Source organism: Motacilla alba, chromosome 1A (assembly GCF_015832195.1).
Source record: "Motacilla alba alba isolate MOTALB_02 chromosome 1A, Motacilla_alba_V1.0_pri, whole genome shotgun sequence".
Lineage (NCBI taxonomy): Eukaryota > Metazoa > Chordata > Aves > Passeriformes > Motacillidae > Motacilla > Motacilla alba.
This window is the reverse complement of record NC_052031.1, coordinates 51,988,939-52,016,797: the sequence shown is the minus strand read 5'-3', so window position 1 is coordinate 52,016,797 and position 27,859 is coordinate 51,988,939. Positions and strand designations below refer to the sequence as shown.

At 41.7% G+C, this 27,859-nt stretch overlaps 1 protein-coding gene across 3 annotated transcripts in view; it reads right to left on the bottom strand.

Annotated features, from left to right (window-relative positions):
- Positions 1–27,859, bottom strand: part of SYN3 (synapsin III) — a 245,530-nt gene that overhangs the window by 187,532 nt on the left and 30,139 nt on the right. For 2 of the 3 annotated variants that reach the window (XM_038155134.1, XM_038155133.1), the window contains exon 1: positions 3,626–3,791. The gene's annotated coding sequence lies outside the window, so the exon portion shown is untranslated. Of the gene's footprint in view, positions 1–3,625; positions 3,792–13,835; positions 14,005–27,859 lie in introns of those variants that run through there. The other variant, XM_038155135.1, reaches the window with a different exon arrangement.

Here is a 27,859-nt window from a genome sequence, read left to right as displayed (position 1 = left end):
TTGCTAATCAAATCTCTGTTATTTGTCAGCATTTAAAAAAGCTCCTTGGCATTTTCAAGTCTCTGGATGAGGTAGGAGAATACCACAACAAATCATGAAGGATGGGAAAAGTGAAGAATTATCCAGAATAGAGCTTAAGCATGGTTTCCCCACTGCTTAAATAGAAAGGAAACCAATTTTTCCCATAAATAAAAGGCCAGTCTAGAAATTGGAAGATTTCCATTTGGTCTCACCAAGTCTGTTTGAAAACTTATGATCCAGGGCTTTGTACACCTCTGGGGTGGCAAATCAGGCAAAACCACAGAGGCCCAAAGTGAGAGGAACAGCACTGGAGCGAGCAAGAGGGAGGGATCGATGTGGCAGAGCAGTGACGTCGTTTGACACAAAATGCTCTTACAACAGCTCTGAAAATGCCCTGGGTAGTTTGTCTGACATTTCAAGTTAGATGTTTCACCTACCAACAAATTGACAGATCAAGTTGCTCCAACTTTATCGGCTATTAATTGTGTCTGGGCCAGGACAGCTCTTTGTAGTGTCCACCTGGAAATTCTAGAGTTATTTGCTTCGCTAGTAAAGGGACAGGAAAGGGATTTTTAGCCTAAAAACATCCCAAAAGAATTAAATATCCTAGAGTATTTACTGCAAAACTTGACATTCTGGGGAATTTTCAGACCAACTGAAAATTGATCCTACACCCCTATAGACTGAGCAGGACCCTCTGAGAGGAGAACACCAAAATGCAGCACACCAGCCACTGTGCAATAAGAAAAAAACACACTTTTTTTTTCCTTTTGTCTTTTTAATGAGGATAATACTGTTTTTTCTTGTCAAAAAGTGCAATGTAAATGACATAAATAAAGTAGTTAACATGGAAATAATGAAAGCAAAAATCCTTGTTGCAGAGTAGCTGTGAAAGTTAAGGGGCATTATGGTTCAGTCCTCTGGTGTAGAATTTGCAATACTGCAAATCCCATAAGAGCACTTGCTCACACATCCCAGGGTACCACCCCCTCATCCCCCCCAAAAAACCCAAGAAAAAAATTGGTGTCCTTTCTGGGGGAGGAAGGATGATGTGGAGCATGCAGTGGCTGTTTTTTTCTAATTAGTGTTAACACCAACAAGGAGCACAAGTTTAGCATCCCATCGCGCCTCTCATTACTAGAGTACATAACCCCCTAACCTCCACCCAAGAAAATGATATCATTGCATGAATTAATCATTTGAGCAATTAATGGCAGAAAAGCGACCTCAGGTTTCCAGCACAGTGTCTGGCACCAGTGAATTGGTGATGACATCAACTTGCCTGGGAATACGCTGGCATTTTTCCATTCCTGAGCCTCCCTGTTGACTCCGAGGGCAGAAGCAAACAATGTAGGCATCCAACCGGCAGTAACTGCCGCAAGCCAGCACCAGGCTGCTGCTGCTGCAGCCTCACAGGGATGCTTCTCCTGCCAAATCCCTGTGGGCATCTCCCAGGGAAGGTGCACTTCCCAAAACCAGCAAGAGCAGAGGACTTCCTCTGATGTGCATTCAGAGAGACTCTCCAGGAACAATGAGTATCTGCCCACTTTTTAGTAGGGAGAACCTCCTGTTCTGCACCTGGGAGCTGTGCAGCCTTCTGTAGTGTGTGAATAAGCAAGTTATTCGACTATTCCTCTGTTTCTGGGGCAAAGGGAAAGAATTTTATTATACCAAAGAGTTTATTCTCAGATGGCCAGGATTTCTTTTTTTCATTTCTTCACTGACTCTGTTACTGCGAGTGCTTTGAAAGCTGGAGTCAAACACAACTATGGCCATATGCCCTGTGTTAGATCCATTTTTTAGTCAGCAATTCCAGGTGAGATGAGGATAGCCTGCCTCTGTCCTACAGGGCTCTGCAATATTTCCTTTTTTTTCATCACCCAATACGAATACCCTCTGCAAGGTGGAACCTTTTCATACTTTTACCAAGTGAGTATCCCTTTGGCCCCGCTTGGGGTGCATACACAAGCTGTGGGACAGAGGGGGTCAGACTCAGCCCACCACTCAGAGGAGCACAACCCAGAGACTCCAGGAGATGTCATGGGCAGAGTGTAGACATGAATAGGGAGGTGCTCCCTGATGGAGATATCAGTAATTTTCCAAACCTCCAGGCCATGTGAGAAAACCACAGAAAAGAAAGAAGCTTTTGTAGAGGAAAGCTGACCCCTGATGAAAGAAATTTGGTGTCAGGGAGGAAGGAGAACCTATTTGGGCAAAAGGGTTTGGCCAATCCAAGATAAGCCATTTTGTAGCTTCTCCCTATGGGGTTTTCTGCCTTACTTCTCTTTTTGGAGGCAGCCTCTGGCTGCTGCTTTCTGAGCAAGCAGAAAAAGCATATCTCCCTCCACACTCATCATAGGAATGAGTTTCCAACAGAGATGAGATATCCACAGGTGAGCAACATCTTCGTCTCAGCAACACTTTCCTCTGGATCCCAGCTTGAAAAGAATGAAGTGGTGAACTCCTATGAGAAGCAGCTAAAAATTTTAGTACCTTACAGTGAGCTGTGACCTCTGCTCCAGTTAGTGACCAGAATAAGGTTACCCCAGATTCAGGACAGCCACGTCTTACACACTTGCAAAGATGTAAACAGAAGAAGTGTTTATAACATCATTGCTGCAAACTACACTTGCTGTCTGCACAGCTTAATGACACTTGCCACTTTTGTAATCCATCTTCCCCCACCTGTCCTGTCTGTTCAGCAATCATTTGTTATCAGAGCAAAGGCAGTGAAACAAAAGGAACAGCAGAGGCTAATTTGCTTGATGTAGTCCTGTTCTTCCAGATGATTTCAATTTATGGGCTCTAACCTGATCCTTGGAGATGCTCACATTCGCATCATTAAAAGGGAAATAGCAAATCTGTGGAAGCAACTCAATAAGCTACCACTTTAGCAGCAGGCACAGCAGGCAGGATGGTTTGAGCATCAGTTTCCCTAACCAGTCACATTACCTGTCCGGATTCCCAGCCCATCTCCCCCTTGCTTTCCAGGTGTAGCCAGCTCAGCAGATAGGATTAATCCACTTCTGTACTCACTTGCATTCTCCATGTTAGAGAATCTGATTACACAGATTGCCTGCAATTTATCTCTACCTGCGACACCTAATGCTCCAGTCTGATCTCCTTTTTCTCATTTTAACGTTTCACTGCAGATCCAGTACACACACAGACAGATGCACATACACTTGCTCTGTTTTTTTTTGCCAACAGCTCAATAAGAGCCTCGGCGTCTTCATTTTCAATCAAACCAGAAAGCACTACTGTTTTCCCCACTCTGCCCATGAGGTAATTCCTTCCTTTGGACTCCTCTCATTACATTTATACTGCACAAGCTCCGTGTGCTGCTGCTGGATCCACATAAACCACAGAAATCTCTGCGCAGACACGCTCAGTGAACATGCAGCATTGTAGAGCCCTGCAGCACATATAAAGACAAAGGCACAGGCTGCATGCACCGAGCAAGTGCCACCACATGCATTCCTGCTCCCTCCAAACCCTGCAGGAAAACATTGCCTGCAGAGTGCTTTCCTATGAACAAAATCAGCCTTTCAGCATAGGGTCGGTATATGATTCAGGCAAATCCCGTTCCCACCCTCTCCCTTACCTTTCCTTTCCTTATTCTGCTAATCCAGGGGCCCTGGACCGATTGCTTTTGCCTCCTGCACACAAACTGCCCGTCCGTCCTGCTTCACATTCACAGCACACCAGCAGGATTCACCGTCATCCCATTCTGCCGGATCCTTATCGCCCCATTGGCCAATGCCAGACAGTAAATTCAATTAGGCTCCTCCTTATAACTATATTATCACAGGAACAGGAATGAATAATTTAGTAAAACAACAAGGGTGTGCAGGCTCTGGTGTCACAGACCTCGCCCCCACTGTCAGGCTTTTATCAGAGAGGAGGGTAAAAAAAACCAGCATCTGTCACTCCTGAAAAGGAGACCTTAGATTACCTACTTGTATTTCCCATTCCAACCCTCTTGTCCTCCTCCTCCTAAGCCATGGCATTCCCATTTTATTGTTGCACCTCCATCCTCAGCCCATAATACAGTATTTCCCTTGTGAGTGGTCATTACTATCTCAGTGGATGCAGAGATTTCTGTCTAGGCAAAGCAATACCTCAGTGCATCAAACACTTCGCCTCTTCCCTGAATGCAAGACGTGAGAAAAGAATGAAACAGTTTTGGAGAAGGGAGTGACAAGACAAGCAGATCACAGGCAAAAGGGAGAGTCTGCCTTGTAATCACAGTATCCTCTGTAAAGCAACTGTGCTGTCATCCCAACAGTTCAGACACCCAGAGGATGCAAGTACCTGGTTCCTGAGAGAGAAAGGTTCACAGATGCACAGCCCAGGGACTGTCATTTCACATGCCTGCTGTGGAGTTTGGATTCCCACATAAAAAAACTCACATGAAAGTGGCAGTTTTCCCCCAAACCAAATTACTGAAGTGTTCTCTCTTTTGGCACTTTTTTTTTTCCTGACCAGAAATTTCTAAAGACAGCTACCTATACTTGCATTCCCCAAGAAGTAGTTGGTCCCAAAATGAAAACTGGTGTTTTTCCTCAGGTAATGCTTTGTTTGAAGAGTTACAGACCATTGCAGATTCCCTCTACAGAGTCACCACTATCTAAATCAAGCCTCAGACCACTTTGATTGCCTAAAGAGTTTTAGTTTTATGGGAGGAATAGTTGAAGTGGAGGAGTTCAGCAGGACAACCATTTGGTATCCTCTGAACAGACCGAGCAGCCAATAGGAATTTTTAATGACCATTCACATCAATATTGAAAGCTACTGCTAATACATGTGCACAGCATTAATGAACAGATCTGTCATTCCACCATTACTGAAAAATAAACAGGCAGGATGAAGCTGCCATTCTTCTTCCCTTCGAGTCCAAGAACACCCTTTACACTCTGCTTTCCACGTGCTAATATTTACACTGTAGAGTCTATATATCTACTGCCACAATGATGAGAGGTTCAAATTTGCACTAGAGCCCAAAGCAACTCAAGCAACTCCTATACCAGCTCTTGTTTTGGCTCCTCTCCCAGGCCTGGTGGGCTGGGTAGCCTCAGCTCTGCCTCCAGAGGCAATAGGGACACCAGGGTGAAGTCAAGCCCAAGTACCCGCAAAGATACATCAGTTCACTGATGACAGACCAGAAGTTTTCCTAAAGGCAGTGCCTAAGGAAAGGTACTGCCTTCACATTGAGAGACTAGTGGGACAATGCATGGGGGTTGCCACCTCCTAAATTGCTGGGCTATCTACCTTCATCTCAGCCCCAAAGTAGGATCAAGCCATGCTGCCTTCCCTGGGAGAATAGAGTACAGGATCAGTGGATGCTTTTGCCCTTCTCATCAAGTTCAAAGTGATCTAAAGAGCGGAAAAGTAACAGTGTCAACTAAGCTTTTGTCTTTCTCTGTTATGGGCTTCTTTGCCACAAAAAGGGACAAAACTGCCCTCTTGCTCCTGAAGTTGCTTCACTTCTGAAGAATGGCAGCTGCTCTTTTCCTCCTCCTCTGTCCCTTGCAGCCATCCAAACTTTTTTCCTGTGTTAAAGGAAAGCCTGAATTATGCACTTGGTGGTAGCTTCAGAGCAATTAAACTAAGCCATGTGGCAAGTTGCCCAGTGTCACTACCAAAGCTGAGGATGTTTTAGCATCATTTATTGAGGAGCTTTTACATGATGCTTACTTAAACCACAAAAAGAGAGCAAATTAGGCTGTTGCCATGACAACTAGGGAATCTTCTCAAAATTCAGGAGATGCTGGGTAGAGGGGGAGAGCCCTTCAGTGGAGACTTGTGGAGATCTCTGAATCATGAATATGGCTCTTGGTTATCAAATTCCTTTCAAGTTAATTCCTAGCATCAAAGCATCCCTGACAAAGGCTTTAATAATTGGGAGCAAAGCTTGGTTAAAGAGGAAACAAACCAGTCCTCCCAGCACTAATGTGAGTTTCATTCTGCTGAGAGGTGCTCAGCTGTGAGGTCCACAGAGCAATCACAGAGGTGGCAGCACTGCTACAGGAACACATATGTGGCAGGGTGGAGGAAGGGGCAGGGGCTTCACTGCAGATAGGCGCTGGAGAGAGAGAGAGAGAGATAGACCCTGGATCTGTGGTGCAGTTAAGACGAGAGACAACTTCCACAGGGTAGAGGGAGAGAAGAAAGAAGGGTCCTTGCCACCTCTGGTGGAAACCCTCTGGAAGTTGAAACAAGCTGAGCAAAGTCTTTTGCTAACCCCAAGGAATGAATTAAAGCAAATAAGAGAAAAAAAATCACAGGATCAATAGTGTCAGAAGAAGCTGACAAACTTAACAAATGGAAGACAGGCTACTACACTACAGTTCTTCTGAAGGAATTAAATCCTTGGTAGGATTGTTGAATATTTTCCATCAAAGCTGGCTTTCTAATTTTTATTTTCTTTCACCTGAATATTTTTTTCTGTTGCTTACCTTCTAAGAAAACCGCTATTTCAATAGCAAATTTTCAGTGAAATCTTCTGGTTCTCTATTGCAATAGCTGAGGTATTCTTGGCTGAAAACAAAGTACATTATTTTGGCAAAATTCCAGAAAGTTTTGTAGTTTTCATAGAAGCTCTCTCCTTCTCCATAATTATTTTTGATCATATAATTTATTGCTTGTGGAAGTTTCGGTATTCTCCTTTGAAATGATGCCTTACTGGGCATAAGCTCCTTTTGGAGGGTAGCATCAGTAAGTGGGAGCAGATCCAAAATTAGGGAATATTAAGCACGTGGACAAATGAAGTAAAATTGCAAAAGTTTCTCATCCTCCCTTTTCATCTCCAGATGAAGAACTGTGTTTAGCATGAAAATCAGAAGTAATTGAGAAATTTAAGGATAGATAAATGATTGTAATGAGCATTGCAGTCCAAGCAGGATACTTGCCAAGCAAAAGCACACATACTAGAGTCACAGAAGTTCAAGAACTTATGAAAAAATCCCCTGTTTATAAAAACTACGCATTTTCAAGATACAAGTGTTCCCATACCAGATGTTCAGTTCATCTTTTGAGGCCCAAAATTGATTGCCAGTCTGCCTTACTTGGGATGTTGTGGCATTATTTCAACACCTTAAGTCAGTGTTGATCTTCTGGTGGGGTCTTCTTCCCAGTACCTGGATATCTCATACACAAGTTTCTAAGAGTGTCCAACACCTAACTAATTATAACTGGCCAGAAAACAAGGCTTTAATTCACAATCTACTTGCAAATCAGACTGGCTGTTCCTTTTCCTGCCCCCTCCCTGCCATTTTGCCAAAGCCTTGCACAAAACATCTGTTAGGTAATTGTAGCAGGAGTAGGCTGGGCTGCACACAAGTCGTGCAGGCTTGTTTTGGACCCACAATACACGGCAGAGATGAGGTTGAAGAGAGCTTCTTTTTTTCATATTGTGACAGCTACTTTAACAGATATCAGTTTGTCAAATGTGCTTGTGAGATGGCAGGAGCAGAAGCATTCAAGGGGCAGTTCAACAGAAAAAAATCTGAGGAACCTGAGGAACACAGAACAGGGTGATAGGAAGAGTAGAGCAATACATAGCAGAAGAGGAATGGCTCCTTAGAAGTATCTGGGATGCTATTTTCTGAAGTGGGACAAGTTGAACTATTTTATCTAGTCAGATTGAGGCTCTATTCTAGGACTTCAATGCTACTGCATGTGTGTATGGTGGTCTCTATAAAAAGCATATTACCATCCCACTGAAAACATGTTTTATTACCCTAAACATGTTCTTAATTAAAATAATTTTTCATTCTCTAGCAATAGTGACTTATTCAAACTTTTCAAGAACATCTAGGTATCATCTCTTAATCTAGGGAAAGAAAAGCAAACAATTTTTCTACTGGCATTCTTTACTTACTTCAGTAAGTGAAGGTGAGGAGCAGCTGAGGGAGCTGGGGTTGCTTTGCCTAGAGGAAAGGAGGCTCAGGGGAGACCTTATCACTCTCCACAATCACCTGAAAGGAGGCTGCAGCCAGGTGGTGGCTGGTCACTTCTCACAAGTGACAAGCAATAAGACAAAAGGAAACTAGCTCAAGTTGCATGCACTAGAGGAGGTTTAGACTGGATATTAGGAAAAAAAATCCTCACTAAAAGGTTTGTCAAACATTGGAACACACTGCCCAAAGAAGTGATTGAGTCACCACCCCTGGAGGTATTTAAAATACATGTATATGTGGTTCTTAGGGACACAGTTCCTTGGTAGACTTGGCAGTGTTAGGCTAATGGTTGGAATTGATCCTAGAGGCCTTTTCCAGCCCAAATGATCCTATGATTCCATGATTCACTAAAATTTTTCTGTAATTAGCTTATTTATTGCAGTGACTTCTTGCTATCTCAAAGACAATAGCAATGAGGCCTTTAAAAGCCATATTTTATCCCACTCTGCTATTCTTACACAAGAAAGCACAAATATAATTTTTTTCCTGTGAGGCTCTTTGGTGCAAATCTATTTAATAGCTTTAATCATCTTTAAAAATACATCACATTTTCACCAAGTCCTGTGCCATGCTTTGCAAAGCATTGTTTCTAGGCTGTTTTCCAAGGCAAAAATAGTGTTCCTGTTCACTGATAGTGTGGATTTTCCCCTCACAAAGATGAGAAGAGAGAGAGAGACTGCCTTAAGTCCATGTCAGCATAGGCAATATCCCAAAGGTTATAGTATCCATTTAGGATGCAAGAAACAAAGGGCCCAAACCTGACCAAAGCCAACAGGAGACTCATCTCTTGGTTGTCCCCAGCACAGAAAATAACTGCACCAAGATTTTGTCAGCTATTCAGAGGAGAGACTATTGTTACACCTCCTACAGAAATTATTCTACTGTCTGGAGACTCTGCAACATTGGGCAAAATACTGAATGGATAACCAATGGCCAAGACACTCATCAGAAAGTGACATTCATTTCAGTGGCTTGTAGTTCAAAGAGCATAGGCTTGACTTCTCTTTCCCAAATTCCTGCTGCATCTAAGCTTATTTTCATCCGAACAACAAATCCTACACTGGACATATTTAATTGGAGATAGAAAATGGTAGTTTTCTCCTTCTTCACCTTCTTGGATTAGAAAAACCTACTTCACCTTTTAGAGTTTCTTTTGACAATTAAGGAAAACATCATGTACAAGATCTGAGGTTAAATATCACGTTCACAAGGGACAACTGAGCTGAACTCATCTTTGGCTTCCTTTTAGCTAAGGGGCCCTGCTCAGTCACATAGAGTACCTAACACAACACAGGGAAGTTCTGGGCAATGGTCAAAGCTCTTTTCTTACCTCACTTGTTCCCACTGGAGAAGAAGAGTTCTAGCACTGCCAAAGGATTCACACTAGGATGAAACTCATGTAAAATTACAGCAGAATCATGGTCCTCACCTTTGGCAGACAGCCATCTGAAGAGGGCCAGTAGGAATGACCTATTGCAACGGAGTAGCTCAAGAGAACCAAGAGCTGATTTGCTGCAGATAATGATGTTTTACTAATAATGTTTGCTGACTGGTTTGCTACAAATAATCTGCTTTTTCAGATGCCTCTATGCTCTCACATCCTTCTTCTCCTCCTCCCTTCCCTGGTTGCCAGGCAACTACAAAAAGGACTAGAGAGCACACTAGAGGAAACCACCTTGTGGGACATGGGTTTGGGTTTTCTTTCCTAGAAAATGCTCCAGGGCAAAGTGGCCTTGGTTTTGGAAGCAACATCTCACTGTGGAACCTTGCTTTACATGAACACTGGCCGTGGAACAAGTGATGTATATCCACGATTTCCAAAACAAATGCCTTCACGGACTCAAAGCTTGCTTAAGAGATTTTTCTGTGGCTCAGCTACTCCCCATCAATTCCACAGATCCATGGTTTAAGGAGTTCGGGCACAGAAATTGCCAGCCTGTGCAGTAGGAAATTTCCCAATAACAGACACCCCATTCAGCTGAGGATCGTTGCTGTCGCTGGCCAGAGCCATGTGTTTACAGCACTTACTTAACAGTGTGCTCCATAGGGTTAATGCAAGAGAAACACAACATTTTTTGACAAGAAATGTGCTTGCTCATAAAAGCTCAGAGACTTTTAGAAGAAGACTAAGTGAGATCAGCCACTAGAAAGTGAAATGGAAAGCCCTGTACTCGTATCCATGAAGTCTCTTGGCCAGCTTGGTATGAGAGAGGCTGTCTCATTCTCCCAAGTTTATCTGGCTTCCTTATGATTGAGGGATAAATCTCAAGTCTATGAATACCTGCCCCTTGGGATCTGATGGCTGGAACCATCAGTATTTCAAAATGTAATTTAGTTTAAAAAATTGTGATATGAACTAACCAGATGTATAAAGTCCAATAAAAAATACCTGGAAGATAAGACACACACACCTATGACTTTACTTTCAAAACTAGTTGAATTTGCAAAATCTTATCCTCTATGACTGAATCCAGCGAGAAAGAGAAGAAACTTTCCATTTCACCAACTACAATATCACTTTTCATTTACTGGATTCTCTAAGCTTTTCAGTATTGCAGGCATATTTTTGAGACTCATTAAGACGCCCCAAAATCTGGTTTATACCCAAACTCCATATATCATGCCAGAAAAGCCATCTTTTCTAAGCAAAATTTTCCATTTCTATTTTCTATCATGCTGTCTAAACTGATAAATGCTGTACCCTGAGGCCATTCAACCTAACATCATTCCCTACAGACTCCACACTCGCAGTTCACATAGCCACTTTACCACATCCGCCAAATATCTTGGGAATTTCCACAATTTCCCCCAGAGTTCTTCTTCCCTCCCAGCTCTTTGGAGTAGCCACCTGCTATTTCTGTACAGCACACATACATTAATTACCACTGATCTAGATGGCCAGTTCCTGAACAGACTCACATATTGCTCTCAGTAGAAAGGAGAAGTGCTCTTCCTCCCCCACCTACACCTCAATCAGGGTTGAGTTTTACTAGCAGTGAAATAATTTCACAACTGCAAAGGTCCAGTTCTGAGTCCTGTTGTTCTTGTTTGATATTTTCTTAAACAACTGCACCCAGCCTTCAAGTTTACCCCTTGCATCAGCCACAGGAAGCAGGCTTCTCCTTCAGTCCTCTAGCAGTCCAATACAGACAGTTAATTTTTTCCTGATTGTTTTCTTGCTTTTTCTTGTCATATCCAAGGTCAAATTTTGGCTTACTGTCTATTCTGCTGAGGTTTGAAATACAAAGCAGTATTCCACGACAAAATCTCAAGAGTGCATTTGCAGTTTTTGGAGTGGAAAATTGAAGTTTAGAGCGACTAAGAAAAGAAAACTAGGATTTAGGAATAATTTTATTTTTGCTGAGTTGTCCTTTTTGTCCTTTTAAAAATCTTTCAAATTTAGTAGGAAAAAAAAAACAGCTATCCTAATGAGGTGTTAATTTCCCCTTTTTAATCTCAAGGTCCCTGCTATTAGTCTGAGAAGGGTAGGGATGGGATTATGACTACTGGCAAGCAAACCTTGCTGTTTTTAAAATGGTCTATCCCTTTGCTGGCTGTAGAGAGAAATGTCTTGAATAAGAAAAAAGGGTTTGAAAGGATTTCCTGAAAAGAACAGGATAAGCAGGATTGCCTGGACACATTTTTCTGCATGATGTGAAAACCCCAGCTATGCACTGTTGTGCAGCAATCTCAGCCCCAGTGGCCCAGCTGGGCTCTGGAATGGGGCAGATTTCACATTGTCCCAAACCCCAGGGTGCTGCAATGGGCAGACTGAGGCAAGAGGAATGAGGAGGGGGAATACTAGGGGGCAGGGGAGGGAAGTGTGAAGGGAGGGGATGGTGAACAAGTAGAGTGGCAGGCAGGTGATGTGGAAGGAATCTGGTGTAGCCATGCAGATTCCTCTTGTTTGAAGTGGTTAAAAAGACTTGTTCAGTGTGGAAGAAAGGTGAGGGAATAAATTCTTCCACAAGTGCAGACATCCTAAGGGAGCATTTCAAATAGCAGACTGCAGTGGGCAAGAAACAACTGCATTTAAATACAGCTCACTAAACAGGGGTATGGGAATCAAATACTCTAAAGGCTTCAAAATTAAACACAGAAATCGTTAACAGAAAAGTCATATTATAATTTAGAATTACGTGCTGACTGATAATGAGAGTAAAAATATGAACACATTTCTTAATGCTTGTGGTTAAATGCCTTCCTCTGAGCATGTTAAAAGAGAAGGAGACACTGGTAGCAGGCTGAAAGGAATTTGAGAGAGCTGGGTGTATGCTACAGAAGCAGACAGAATGGCTAGGACCAAAAAACGAAGCAGAACAGCGCAGATATTGACCACTCTTCCCTCTCAGTACCTTTGATGTTTCCTGTAGAGTATTATAAAAAGTGCGACTTCACAGTTATTTGGGAAATAACCAGTTCTTCATTAAAGATAATTTTTTCTGGGATTGGCTACGTCAGTCTTCCCTAACATTTCTTAGGCTAAGTCCTTTGAAGCACCCAGCACCATGTAAGGGTGCCTTCAGGTTTGTATCTCATTCCAGTTGAGTTATTGTACAAGGACCAGGGCCAGTCCCCTTGGAGAGATGAGCACACTGGTGCAATTCAGATTCTGGTGCTCCTGGTTCTGGTGCTGCTGCAGCCCCAGCTCTGTGTTTGCAGCACAGTGCTCTGTGCTGTGCAAGTGCACTTCCATGTTCTCATAAGGCAGCAGCTCTGCCTTTAGCGACTGTGGTGCAGATTGACATTTTCTACAGCTTCAGTAGAAAAAATTACCTGTATGTGGTGTCTAGAAAGCCTCTGAGTGAGGGGTAATGATAACTCACAAATTTTCACTGGTTTTCATGGGTGCCGTCCTGCAAATATGGCAGAAGTATCCTGGCTCCTGAACTGGAGAAGACTTTCATATTTACAGCTCAGTCAGACTTGGCACAGGTCTCTACTATGGGGTCTTCCCTATTTCTTAATTGTATCTACTTCTGCCACTGCTTAAATGACTTCTTGCCTTTATGACACAATGAGAAAAAAATTAATATCTTCTCATTTCCATGGGTTTTAAATTTATATCTCAGATTCACTTCTCTCTCCAGTTCTTTATGCATTTAGATTGAATGTATCTGGACAGACTCAAGATTTCTATACCTTTCAGACCCAGGACTCTTTCCCAGATGCCTTTAGACATTTCAGTCAAATGCTGTTTTCCATGCAAGCTTCTTTTCTCTTCTCCAGTCAGTAGATTCTAAGGAACCCCACAGAGAAAGACAACACCGAGAACCCCAAATGTTGTAGCTGTAGCACCTGAGCTTTCTTTGTGTACATTGCTGGAAATCGCTGCCCATTCTGTAAGTCAGATTTGGGCTTGGAGTAGACGTTCAGAAACACCTGGCAATATCCTCCCAGTGCAACCACATGCTAAGCACTGTCAGTAAAACAGAGAGATTTATATTTCAGAAAGAGCTGCACCAATTCATTTGTGCTGAGACTTTTTCTCCATGGGGTCTGTTTACTCAATTAAAGCAATGTGTGAAATTCAACAGCCACAGAACCTCACAGAAGTCTTCTGTCTGCTCTTATTGAGAAAAGAAAAACACCCAAGGATCCTTTTCTGTAGCAAAAGCTAAAAAGATCAACAGGAACCCCTGTGGGTGGATGAAACCTCTACATTTTAAGGACTTCTGACACATCTTCAAGTCCTCCAGGCTTTCAAACCATTGCAATACAAGGAAGATCACTGTGGTCACTAAACAGAGATAATGTACTGCAGATCTCTGATTCTAATACGTACATCACAAGTAAAAAAATAAAGAAAAAGTTAAATCTTGAGAATGTCAATTAGGAAAAATACAATCTTACCTCTGCAAAATGGAGAGATTCATATAAAAGTAGAACCACTATGCTTTTCCATGTGCCTTCCATGTTGTGTGAGTTGAAGGTTGATTTGTTTGCAGTATTTAAAGCTCTTTTTTAATGAGTTGTGTGAAATCTGGCCGACACATAACCTCTTTGAACTACAAAGCATTTCCTGCATTAATGAAGGAAGAAAGAAAGCCAAGAATTAATTTATTACAGCACATTAGTTACTGCATGCAATAAAAGTTCAAATAATCAACAGAAACCACAAGGGTGAGGTAAAGGTGAGAGAGAAGATAAAATATGTACATTCTGCTTTGGTGATGGCTGAAATGGGCCCCATTACTACCAAACAAAAATATAAGAAATGCAGCTGGAGTTTGTTATTGCAGAAGAAAGGAATTATATTGAGACAACTTCTAGAAGTCTTTTCTTTTGGTAAAAAAACTGCTCCAACCTTACACAAAGGGAATCAAATAAAAATAAAGACAAGATCAACCACGGCTAGCAAGAGTGAATAGATATTCAGAACTGCACAACTGGTTCCCAGAAAGGTATGTCACACATGAAAAGGGCAGCTGCAGACTTGGAGGAAATTTTGCCATCAAGGGGGGGATTAAAGAATTAAAAACACCCAAAAAACAAAACAAAATAAGACCTATGAAACATTTTCCCTTGAAGCAAGGCTCTCAAAGGGCATGTTGTAAAACTGTGTGCACATGCATGGGCAGGAGGTGTGTGTGTGCTTAAATACTGAAGGTACGTGACAGAGGGAAGTGGTGAAAATGTCATTTTTACAGGATGAAAAGTGAACACGAGCATTTGTTTGCCTGTGCATGCACAGGTGGAGTTGAGGCTCTTCTCTTGCAGTGGAATACCTCCTAGGGACAAGCAGCAAGGAACAACATCCTGCTGATCCAAACATCCCAAAGCAAACCCAAAGATCTCCACTCAGACAAGAGATAATGAAAATCTTGCCCACGGCCATACAACTTCAGTCTTGCATTCATTGCCTGTTGCCACAGCTCTGAGACCAGAGGACATTGCATGGTCTGTATGTCATATATGGTGTACTATATACAGTGACACTGACAAGCATTGGTGGCTGTGCCCTGTCGTGGCTGATGACCAGGAAGAGCTCACTCAGTGCTACTTCTCACATTTTCATTTAAAGGTTTACTGGGAAAAAGCCATAATACTTAATTTGGGCTGAAATGAAATTGATGATATATACTTGCAGTATTAGCTAGCAATGAAGAATTTTGCAGAATGCACAGTTGGAATAGTGATTGCCTTCTTTAGTTTCCTGTAAGATGGTCTGCAAATCTTTTCACTGGAAGCACCAGAAGAATATCTGTGTTCTTTCTTGCATTTCTGTGGTTTTAGGTTTCTTCAAAAGAAATATGGTTTTACATTAAGAGGTGTAGGTGATGAAGATTCATCATTTAGATGTGAACCCACAGAACCTAAAGGAGCGCTACAGGAGGAAGCTCAGATGTCTGCAATGCTCCTAACATTGCCCTCTGTGTGAACAGTCAACATTAGATAGTCACATTGTGCAGAATGTCTTTGGTACTTGTTTCTGGATATCCCACAAGACCACGTGGAATACAAATCTCTTGCTCTGAGAAATAAAGGATGTCATGAGACTGTTAATTGAAAAGGGACGTGAATCAACTAAATGCAAGACTGAGATACTCACAAGGTAAAAACAGGGCATACTGAAAGCAGGTTTGTTCTGAAGGGGACTACATCTTCAGTCCTCCTGCTTGGCCAGTGCAGGATACCTCAGAGACCACGCAGAGCAATCCTGAGCTACAGTGACAGCCTAAAGAACCCCAGCATCCTTGGCAGTGCTTGCCCAAGTGTGTGTGCGAGGACAGCATTTCCTGGAATTGGAGTGCTGCTCCCTTCCCTCACAGCTCTCCTTCTCCGAACGCTGCAGGTTGTTTTGTAACCAGCCTCATCCACTGCAGGCTGCAGTTGCCTAAGGCTGGAAACTCATCTCCCCCCTTCTCCCTCCTCCCAGCCTGCCGCTAGTTTTGATGGGATATTTTTCTCCCCATATTAGCCTGCTCTCTGCTTCCCTCTCTTCCTGAGCTGGACCTGTTTCCTCCTTCTAATTATTCAGGCAGAAGAGCAGATGGCAGGGGGAGTGGATCTCTCACTCGCTCATACAGACATGAGGCTTTGTCACACAAAGAGGGAACAACACCAACTACAGAAGAAAGCAAGATATTCCAGAGCCTGGTTCCTAGCAGCCCCCTATTCTCTGTTTTTCTTTCAAGCATGATATATTTTGGGAAACACCATTCAGTTCTCAGTGTGTATTTATGTCAGTTACATCACATCATGCCTTTTGCTTTTCTCATTAAAAATTTTTAATTTAGCTTAGAAAACAATTCACAACATTTCTCAATTTCTCATTTCTCACAGATTTTTTTCATCTCAAGAAGTAGCTGCACTTCAGTAGTCACAAACATTTGGGATCCCCATTTTCAAGTCTGCAGTGGAAGCATCGGTCACCCTGCACAGATGTTCCATAATCAGAGCAGGTCAGTTGTGATTGGGTAAGTGGGGCATGGGCAGGACCTTTCTGACCTGAGGGGAGGACATTTGTACATCCAACTTGCCTGCAAACTGTGCTGGGATACACACCAGCCATCCCTGCACCTGGTTCTGCGATGAGGGCATTGCTGGGAGTGTTCTCAACAGGCAGATTGTACAAGCCATGCTGGTTTGCAGTCCAGCAGTATTTATTGTCACAGAACTAGGCCACTCCATGCCCGTTGGCCTCAGTACCCAGGGAAATTCCTGGGCATGCACAATTTATTAAACTGGACGTAAGTGTGCCTCAAATACCTCCACAGCTGTCTCAGGTGTGCTGGCCCAAGTGACCTTTTTATCAGCGTGCCAAATTGTGGCCACTGGAATCAACTCAATAGTTGATCAACTATCATTGACAAAGCTTCTGTTGCAGTTACCATTGTGACCAAAATAAAATGCTGATGAGAATACACATATACTTTCCCAGCTCTTGCAGTCTGACCAGCTCTAGCTGACAAAACACCACTAGGACCCAAGAGCAAAGCAATTGCTGTTGCCTCATGGATAAAGAAAAGCAATGCTTTACATGAAGTCTTTCAACCAAAATTTTACCTGGAAGGGTCTGTAGCAATAACAAAGTGCAGTCACCTTTTGATTTAGAGTGACATTCCATGGGTACCCCAAGAACAGGACAGAGAAGTCATTGGTAAAGGTCAGTGGGGTCTGGGCTTTTTTAACTGAAACAACAATACTGTCTTTGACTGCTATACAAGTACTGCCAGACTTGCAGAGTTTTTGGTGTTTTTCAGAAAGCCTGAACTGAAATGACCTTGCAGAAAACTATATGCAACTGAAAACAGCTATTCAGAAAGAATGGAGAAGTCAACTAAGTCCAGATTTCAATCTGTAGTTTCAAAAGCTTCTCTCATGCTCTAAATTAAGGTAACCACTGAGTTTTAAATCAATGGAGCTGCAGTGGGAGAAAGCTGGTGAGAGGGGACCTGCCTGATGTTTATCACACTAAAGCAAAAACTCAATTTTATATCAGGAGAATGAGCAGCAGGAGCCAGTGAGCTTCCATTCAGCAAATTTATGAGTTTATCAAGAGAAGTATCGCAGAAGAAAAGCCACCAAAGAGGAAGGAGGAGAGAAAAAACCTTAATGTGACAAAGCACTATAAGGTATTATCTTCAGACATCAGAAAAAATGTAATTAAATCTCTCACTAGTGTAAACACTATCTTGCTTCCATTTGTCATCAATGATGCTAGACTGCCAAGGTAACACAGACAAAGGAAACTTAAGGCATGTGCTTTCATTATATGTCTCACAGACAAAAGCTTTGGCAGTTCGATGACAAATAGGAAGAATCAGAAAATTCTCTGGTTTCATCATATCTAATACACAGTGCATGTACCTCCCTTCTTGGATGGCTTCTTCGTCAGTACAAAACTTAGACTATTGTGGCAATAATTGTAGCAGAATCAAATTGGACAGTCTCCATAAATGCACCTAGTAATCAGCTTCTCTTTAACTGGTCCCGGCCATGTGGCTTTTGTCATGAAGCCACTCAATAAATTTCCTTGTCACACAAGAAAGCATATCAAGGACACTCAAAGAGAGGAACCATAAGCAAGGCAAACTGAATAATCCTTCACAATTCTACAGGGAAGCATGGACTCATCTCAGCCATGTTTTTGATTATCATATAATGGTCAAACAATCAATCAAGGCATGATTTCTTTCTTAACTGCTTTAAACTCATGCCCTTCCAGCCCTGATTAAGTTGAGATTTGGCCAAACACCTCAGAGTGTAACTGTTTTGTTGAATTGGGAATTTAGCCATGGGATAATGAGAAGAAGTTTTTTGTGTAGGACTGTTGTAAACGTAAAGCCTGGCCTCATGTAAGGCTATTTACTTCAATAAAGACACAGAAGAATATCAACAGCTTTCAGAGTCAACCAGGAGGCTCCTCTGAACAGTTTCAAGTTATGTTTACAGAGCAGGGTCTTTGAAAGCCATTAGGAAACACTTGTCAAAGCGTTATTCAAGCATTCAAGCCCAGTCACATTTGTACCCAAAACAAAGCTTTCAAGTCGTATCAGCATTTGCTATTTGTAAAACCAGAAGGCAACCCCATGCCACCCCCTCCTTATACTTTTATAACTTGGATTTCCTCCTCCTCCACTCCCAACTGTTCTTGACTCACTGTCAGTTTTTCTTCCAATTTGCTTTAATTGCTTTATGTTGAGGCTCTATTGATCTGTCGAGGATGTGCAAGTGGGGGAATTTCTTGACAACTCTGAGGCTCCAGGTTTCTGCCTGCTGGCAAGCAGGCATGGACAAGTCAGATGGGCAGAGGTGAGGGGCCAAATCTCAATTTATTTTTACTGAGCACCATCTTTCCTGTGCCAGCAATACCACCACCACCCTTTACCCAGGATGAAAAAAGCATTTGAAATGACCACATGAAATCGTCCCAGTTCTGGCCTCCCCCAGACACTAAGATGAAAATAAAAACAAAAAAAGCAAAGCAGAGTCTATTACCCACAGCAACATAGATGTTTGATCCTGTGAATGACTGAACCCAGATCTTGCAGCCCAACCTACTGGTTAGTCTCCTTTTCCAAGCAGTTTTTGAAGTACTGTAGTTGTCCTCCTGAGGAACTGTGCTGCAATCCTACCCACCTCTCACAATGAACATTTTCTCTTCCTTAGGTGTTGTGCACTCTCCTTGGGTAGCACAGCCCTGGGCACAGCTGCAGTGGCTCTCACTCACTGTGTCCTTAATATTGCTAGCTTGAAGGCTGCCAAATGTTTATCCAGACTCATGGAAATGGCCAGGGATCTTTAGAAGTCTCATTAGTGGTTGATGAAATAGATATTCTGTTTGTCGTTAATCATCTGACATTGTTCATCCAACCAGCCTCCTGCCTGATGCCAAATACCAAGGTTTCCGCAAGCCAAGCTTCAAGGCACGAAGGTGACAGCACTTCAAATCTTAACAGTTCCTGCCATGTAATGTCATTTCGCCATTCAGGGTTAGAATTGTTTGTGAAAACAGATTAGTCCTTTGATTTGCAGTGCTCCCACCACACAAGAAGAGGGATTTGATAAAATTGAAGGTCTGGGGGGGTTCAAAAAGTAATTTGACGTGCACCGAGGCCTTTGCTAGACATTTACTCTCTAGCCACATAAGCCGCATTGCAGCCAGTGTGAGAGAAAAAGGAAAAGATTAGTGGATGCAATAAGGCAATTGCAAAAGGGGTGTGCAAACACAGAAAATACTTTCATATTCCAGCTTGAAAGATTTTTATAAGCAGAAATAGTGAGGCCTGGCTGAGTTAATATAAAGGAAACACTAAGCCAGTTTGACTAGATTACAGACGGTCCTGTTAGAGAGCAATGTTGATGCTGAGCAGTGTACTTACATTATTACATGGGATATTTTTCCCTCTCCTCATGACACCAAGATTTCTTGCAACACAAAATATATTTGATTTTTCCTACTGTGACTTTAAAGACTGGAGACTTTGTATTGTTCTGACAGCACAGCATCACAGGAATTGTTTGGACTTGTCCCAGAGTAAGCTTATTTTAGGATGTTCTGACAACAAGGAAACCAACAGTCACTTAACTTCAGCTTTTTTCACTTTAGAGTAGTAAAAAAGAGGGTTTTTTATGTGTTGTGTTGCTTGCACCCTTCCCCACCTCTGTGCTGTCAGTAACCTGCTCCCCTAATCCTGCACATACAAGGTTTCCTCTGCAGGACTTGTCACTCAGGGCAGAAGCACTGCACTGTCACTCACCCCTCTGTCCCGCAGTGTGCAAGTAACTAGACAAAAAGCAGGGAAAGCAGAGAGCCTTGTTGGTGCATAGACACTCTCACACATGATTGCAGAGCTCCTGAGGGTTCCTCTTTGCTCTAAACAAGAACATAGCTCTGCTGCCCATGCCCCTCCTGCAAGCAGGCAGGGCAGCTGCACTTTGCTGCCTGCAGCACTCAACGCTCAGTCCATTTATTACTCCCAACATATTGGATGAGCAGCTCAATCCTCTGGCTGCCCAATTCACCTCCTTTAATCCAAACAGTTCAAGGCTTACTTTATTTAATACAGACCCCTTTAAATATCTCCTGGCCTGCACGCCATTTTCAGGTAGCAACACAGCTGAAATACAGTGCTGGTAGAACTTGGGGTGTCATCTTGCTTTGACATCAAAAGGGCTTTGCAACTCAAATCTGATTGTTCCAGCACCAAGATTACAAGGCAAGACATATGACTCTACTTGAACAAGCAAGAACAAGCCAAATAACTATGCACATGGTTGCCTGTGACCAACCACCTCTGGGTTTCTGCTAAACCCAGAGCATGACTCCCCTGTGAAGAGCCACTGGCAGTGCAGGATGTTCCTCAGCTTCTCCTGTACCCAGTCCCCAGAAAACAACAGCAAAAGAACATTGCATGGCTACTATGGAAATGTGGGTTCCTGTTGTTCGGGTGAGAGAAGTTTTAGAAACAACAATTAAAAGAGAGCATGAAAATAGAATGATTAAAAAATAAACCAAACAGAAGCTCAAGATTAAGGAAGAAATAGCCGCTAACACCATGCACCTCTAGCTGAAAGAGAGGAGTAAATACCCACTAAAACAGCACAGTCCTCCTGGAGAAAGCCAGATCACTCTGGAAGCTCATCACACCCTTCTCCCCTAACACACAATTTTCTGTATAACAATTTAAAACTGTAATAATGAAGTTTTTTTGTACTATTCTGGATTATGAATGTATAGTATTGTAGCAAAGCCAACAGGTAAGCTCAGACAACAGAACAATTGCTATTGCCATTCTCGTCTGCAATTTTTCTGGTGTGGAGACTAGAGACAGGGGCATGGTTTGTTCCCATGACAGAGGGCTTGCAGCACAGTGACCAGCTCAGGCTCTCCAGGATACAAGGGTCAGATTTTCACCTTTTTATCCTTTTTCTTTCCTGATATCTTCTACAACTCACTTGGACATACACCACAGGATTTGGCAGTTTTAAATCTCAATCCAAGAAGAGATCTCTGTCCTTATCTGTAAACAATGCAGGCATTTTCATGAACGTCAGATAATCTTCAGTGTGTTATTGGTATCCTAGCTCTGGCCCTTCTATGAGCTTTTAAAATCACATTTCAGTCCTGAGAAAAAAGATGAACGATAACCCCTGAAATTATCCAACAGCTTCTCCCAATCTGATATTATTAGCTCCAAAGGAGGGGCAATTCTGGAGCAATGTGGTTAGAAATGAAATTGTGAAAACAGTTAACCTGCAATTTAATCCACAGTGAATCTCTAATTGTCTCACTATAATTATCATTACAGAACAATTAAAAAAAATCTTCTTCTTCCCCCAATCCACTTCATAGAGCACAAACCGGAAAACCCCACCTATAACAGAAAAATCATGGAATCATAGAATAGTTTGGGCTGGAAGGGAGCTTTAAAGGCTTTCTACTTCTTCCTGGCAACAGTCTTAATCTTGATCCTAAGTGGTTTCTGAATTTTCACATACAATATGTCAAAACATTAGGAACTTGGGGATTTTTAACAACTGAAATTTAGGTTGAAGCCTCAATAGAAAAAACAGTTTGACATTAAAAGTACAGAAAATTCTCAGAAAAGTTTGAAAGTACAATTTTTCAAACTTGTATATTGGAAGACTTGAAGTGACAACCCTTTAATTTTCCTTTGTCAGAATGAAAGATGCAATTTCTGATCAAAAGAATTCAGTATCTCTAATTTGAAGACATTCAGAAAGTGTTTTGTCTCAGTTAATTTCTGCCTCTGTGGGCCAAGGAAGAGGCTAATTTTTAAAAGCTTAAGCTTTCCAGGGAAGGAAGATATTTCTGGACTAGCTCTACTGAATGTGTTATGTGCCACTTGATCTTTGTGCCAAAAAAAGTGCTTTCAAATCACCTTTCAGATACACAGAAAAAAGTCTGCCTAATTATGCTCTTTGGTCATGGAGTTTAACATCACACAGAACTGTCACCAAATTGAGAGGGTTTACATCAGAAATGACAGATGGCAAGATGGTTGCCACCTCTATCAACCCTGTCCTGTCACTGGTTCTTGAGTCTGAACCTGCCTGACACAAGGACAGCCTCGGTTTACAGCTGCTGAAGCTGAAAGGATGTATTTTTCATGTCAACAGAGTGGAGCAGTTGGTAATTTTTCCAGAGCAGTGATTGCAGCAGGCTGCCAGGCAGCCATCAATTCTGACATGCTATTCGGAGAGTCCCCGTTGCTGCACACCAAATGTCTGAGCCACAGCTCAGAAAAGAGCTGGAAGGTGAATGAGCAGCTGACATGTGTAGAAGAAGTTGGCATTCCCACAGCATGGCCATTTTTTAAGAGTCCTTTAAAGATCATAAAATATGCCTAGCTATTAGCTGAAAATGCTGACGTTCCGCCAGGATTTAGTCTCACGTATATACAGATGTGAGGTAAGCATTCATGTACACACATTGAACAACAAATGCTATGGATACTTCAATTAGTCTGAAAAATTTAATACATTTAGGTTTGGAGATTGAAGGGTAATCTCATGAACAAGGAGCACAGTAATATTCTGCTGTTTTTCCCCTTTGCAGGTGGGGAAACAGTGAAGGAGGTTTCTCACAAAAGGGCAAAAGCGGGTAGGGAGACTTAGAGAAATCTATAGGTTTGGATAGGGACTACTAAATGTTAAATCAAAGCCACAGCACCATGTCTGAAGTGAAGGCTTATTTCAGCCCTGTTGATGAAGTGCCCTGGTACACTCCAACACTTGGTGAGCAGGTTGCAGCTAAAGAAGAAGGCAGAATGCCTAAATGGCAATCGCCCCTTTCCTGACTATCTTGTTCCCTCATGAAGGCAGCCCTTCCCTTAATAGGTCACTGGATTCCTCTCCCAGGGAGAAAAAACATCCCTCAGGAAGTAATGTCTTGGCTGTTTGCTGTTTGGGCATGTGTACAGATAACTCTCCTGCTCCTACCCTCAGAAAGTCTCCATGAGGCTGATCCCTACTGTTCTCAGCCATCTGGATATATCAGCTCCAAAGTACTGCAACAAAAAAGCAGTTCGTAATGTACTAGAAGAAAATATTCACTGTTAGCTGAGCACCAGAGATCGGGTGGATTAAGTATTCCTCAACAGCTGTCCTGTGCCATTTATACTGTGCCTATAGAATGTGTGGATATTTAACAGACATGGTTCTCACTTGAAACAAGACCTCATTGACCGGTGTTTTACAGTTAAGTAATATCCCAAATCCATATAAACCCATGTAGTCACCATGTAGAAAAATATTAGGTTGAATAGGTCAGTTGCTACACTTAAGAGTTCTTCAAGCAAAACTAGACTGCAGGGCTCCCACAGCCTTGGTTCAAGCCCTGCCACTGGCAAGGCAGTCTTTATAAGACCAGGAAGGATAAAATTGCAGCAGCTATTATTTTTCATTCTTCACTTAAGAAAATGACCCACCACCTAAAACTAGGCTAAGATAGCTTCCCTTGCATTAAATAACTTACGTAAATTTCACACCTGTCTTTGAGGAATTCACATCTCCTCACCAAGAAAGCAGGGGGAAGCAGTTGCAGCAGGTAGTTAGCTCTTACTCTGTTGCATATCTGAGACAATTCCTCACCTCTCTTACAGAGAGAAGCATGAACATACCCCAGGCCAACACTCTTTGTGATAGAATTCCATCCAACAAAAGAGAATTATGAGATTATGCTAATGCAAATGCATCAGTAGGAAAAAGGGTCATCTGCTGACTTGCCTACCATTTTCCTCACAGCATTTCTGTCACCCTGATTTGCTGCTCTTCTGTCTACAGAAGCAAAGGGTAATCCTGTTGTGCAATTACCTCCTTCTCCCATAATTAATTTGTTGCTTGAAGGAACAAAGCTAAATGACTTTTAATTTTATTTTGAAATAAACTGCTGTGCAACTTCTTTTGCAGAAACAAGAAAAGAGCTGATTTTCTTCTGGATTGTATTGTTCTTCCTTAGCGTTGTGTGTTTGGTAAATTATATTAGCACAGCATGAAGCTGGCACAAGATACGTGATGCAGTCTCAACTGTAAAATCAAAACTGCTTGGCTAGAAGAATAAAGGATATTTCCTCCTCCCCCTCTATCCACAATATTCAGGGAAGAGGAAAAGCATAGCTTGGCTATGTTTCTTAAATTGTCATTAAAATATATAGATATGTCCTACAGCAAATTCCTTTTGATTGATGCTGAATGCCTGACTAATTCTGTAGGCTGAGATACGAAGCAACAAACCTACAAAATTTTCATTAAGTCAGTTTTTACAGGACCTATATTATACTCTCCTTTCCTGGACCAGAAGCAACTCACAGCATCACTTTAAAGAGTTTTCCTCAACCACTACAAAGAGTTCTGCCAACTGTATCGACTGAAAGGCCAATAAAAAATCCAAGATCATTAATTCAGGATCTAGGCTATATGTTTCCAGACAAAAGGAGCAATTTCAACACTTTCTAAGGGGAAGGACCTCTTTAGTGTGCCTCACTGCATAAATTTGGCCAAGATACTCAATCCACTCAAAAGGCACGTTGCCACGAAACACCTCTTTTGCTGCTCTCATAAGGCATGTGTGGATTCCAGAAAAGTTCAGAAGCCCCAAAGAAAAAGATTTCCTTTTAAATAGCCCAAATTCTCTTTTGGATCAATTTGATGTTGAGTAAGTATATTTCCTGTTAAAGTTTTCAATGGACAAGAGGATTGGATATGATGAAATGTAAAGCAGAAAGCATTAAAAGAGCTTTATATAATTTCTAGTGAAGTTGCCTTTGAAATCCTCTACTCCATGTTTAACTCCAGCTTTGAAACCTACTTAATGCTGATTATTTCACATGGTAGGGCTTCATTCATGTTGAAGATCATAAAATTGCAGTTATCTTAAAGGGACTCTCTACCTTATCTTTCTTACCCTAGCAATAAGTAAACTCCAGAAAAGTATTATCTGAAGTTATCTATGACAGTGAACCTCAAATCCACCTGTTTTAGCCCTGAAATAAGCTCATGCTAAAAAAAACGCTGCAATTTTTGGATTTGGATGAAGACCTTTGAAACCCTTCTTTCTACATCTTAAACACTCATGGATCATGTTAAAACAGAGCAGGGCAGAAGACTCCCGAATTTGATGGGAAGAAGTGAGGATTTGGCTTCACTGCAGGTAGCACCCCATAAAAAAGCTTCTCCACTTTGGGTGAGGGAACAAAGGTGAATCAATCAAAGGTGCTCCGCAAGCAGTTTCCCTCCCACAGGTGAGCATACACATGAACCCAGTGGTGGGTCTCGCTAAAAGACAGCAACCTGTGAGGGGTTTTTGCATAGGAAGACTCCAAGAAGTCCCACAGTTTTGACACGAGCAATGAGGATATTAGGGGAAAAAGTATGGACAGAAACAGTGGAGGAAATATGAACCCAGTCACCCAGCAAAACACTTCAATAGCTACAATGTTGGGGCAGTGAGGTGAAAAATACTTCTTAACCACCACAGCTGTAAAAAGTTGCAAGAGTTTTAAGACCACTCAAAGATAAGCAATGTAAAAAGGAAAAATAATTAAGGTGTGTGTAGTCATAGAGTTACTACTTCTGCTACATGATAGCACATGGTGATAAAGTGAGCTTTAAAAAAAAAGGAAAGCAGCTAATTGATGCTCTCAGTGGATGGGTGATATGGGTGATATCAAAGTCATAAAAAGCCTTCAGAACCAATGAATTTCTGGGAAAACAGTTAAAAAGTACACTGACGTGCTCTAGAATTTCCTAGGTGTGTCATCATTTTATTTTTTCTTTTTTTTTTTTTTTTTGCTAGCATTCTTCAAGTAAAAAAGAAAAAAAGTCTCACTTATTTTGACAGTCTTGCCCTTATTTTTAAATCTCAGCTTATTCACTAGAGAGGAACAATTAACCTTCCAGCACAAGTACCAATTCATATACTTAAGAAATTGCATCAAATGAGTGACGTGCAGTCAGAAATTAGACCACACAAATGTTTTAAGCTCTTGAGCAGACAAATGAAGGTAATTATTAGGACAGAAAGGCATTCTCTGAAGGAGCCTGCTGAATTGAAGGCACTAGTCTAGCCTCCTCATTATGTACCACAACATGGCACAATAAGCTGGCATCCACTGAGTAGAGAACTTCAGCCCAAAATACTTGAAAAAGATATAGCTTTTCTGAAGACCTGCTTTCAGACTATGTATCTTTCTATTAACCTGCAAAGCAATAAGGTCAAATAGTAACGGAGCAAGTGGGATGAGACATCTGACAAAACTCTCAATCCTGTGGCAGTTTAACAGTTTACTATAACTTACTTGGCAAGAAATACAGGGAGCTTAGCCACTATGCCACTATCTGGAGTGCAGGTTTGAGTCTCATCAGCACAGCCAGTCAAGGCATTTCCAGAAAAATGTTGTGGTACTTGAAAATAGCTAGATGTACTGCAGGGACCACCAGCAGTGAAGGCATATTTTTGTCCTTCAGGAAATCACATCATTCTGCCGATGTGCATATCTTTTAAGAAAGCGCAGGCTGATTTTTTTTTTTGTTTTGTTTTTTTGGTTTTTTTTTTGGTCTTGTATTAAAGTAGCACTTTCCCAACAGTGTTATGCCACAATCAGGGGGAGTTTGAAAAAAAATCCATATCTGTTTATTTGCAAAACATTTACAGAAGATTAGCAGCAGTTGCATACAAAACCCAGGGGAATTTTGTGTCAGAAGGAGATCTAATAAAATACACATTGAATTTTGAATTCAGGCAAGTGCATTTTTCATCTTCCCAAGAGGGGAAACAAAGCTGCTGTGGCAGCAGAATGTGTTGGTGTTCCATTTCAGAGCTGTATGCAGAGAGACTAATGTTATCTTTGCAGAAACTTCATTAGGAAGTTGCCCAGAGGACAGAAAAATAGAGCTTATGTGGGGCTGCACACACAAACATAAAAATTTGAATTCCAAAAAACCTGAAGAAAATTGGCTGCATTTCAATTTTAAGTAGAAAAATAAATTCCATAGACTGGAAAATTAGTCTCACAGGATGAAGGCTGGAAAATTTTCTGTATTTTCATGCAATATTTTCTAAATTTCATTTATTGTTCTGAAAGATGACAGAGGACAGAAATTCTTCAGCATATGTTTGATATCATTCTTAGTGACAAAGAAATGGAAGAAAATACTAAATTAGCGCATTCTGATGGACTCTGTGGGCATGGTTATGGTGCCAATTTGATTAAAAGACTGAATCCTGGCCTAATTCAATTACTCTCTCTGCTAGAGAGGGTATGCAAAATTGTGCAACAGACTTATCTCCATACTCAACTCCCATATCTAGGTGAGAAAACATTACCTAAAGTATGCTCTACCTGAAACTATATATTAATCAAAACTTAAAAAGAACTAAAAGATATTGAATTAAAAAGATCTTCACA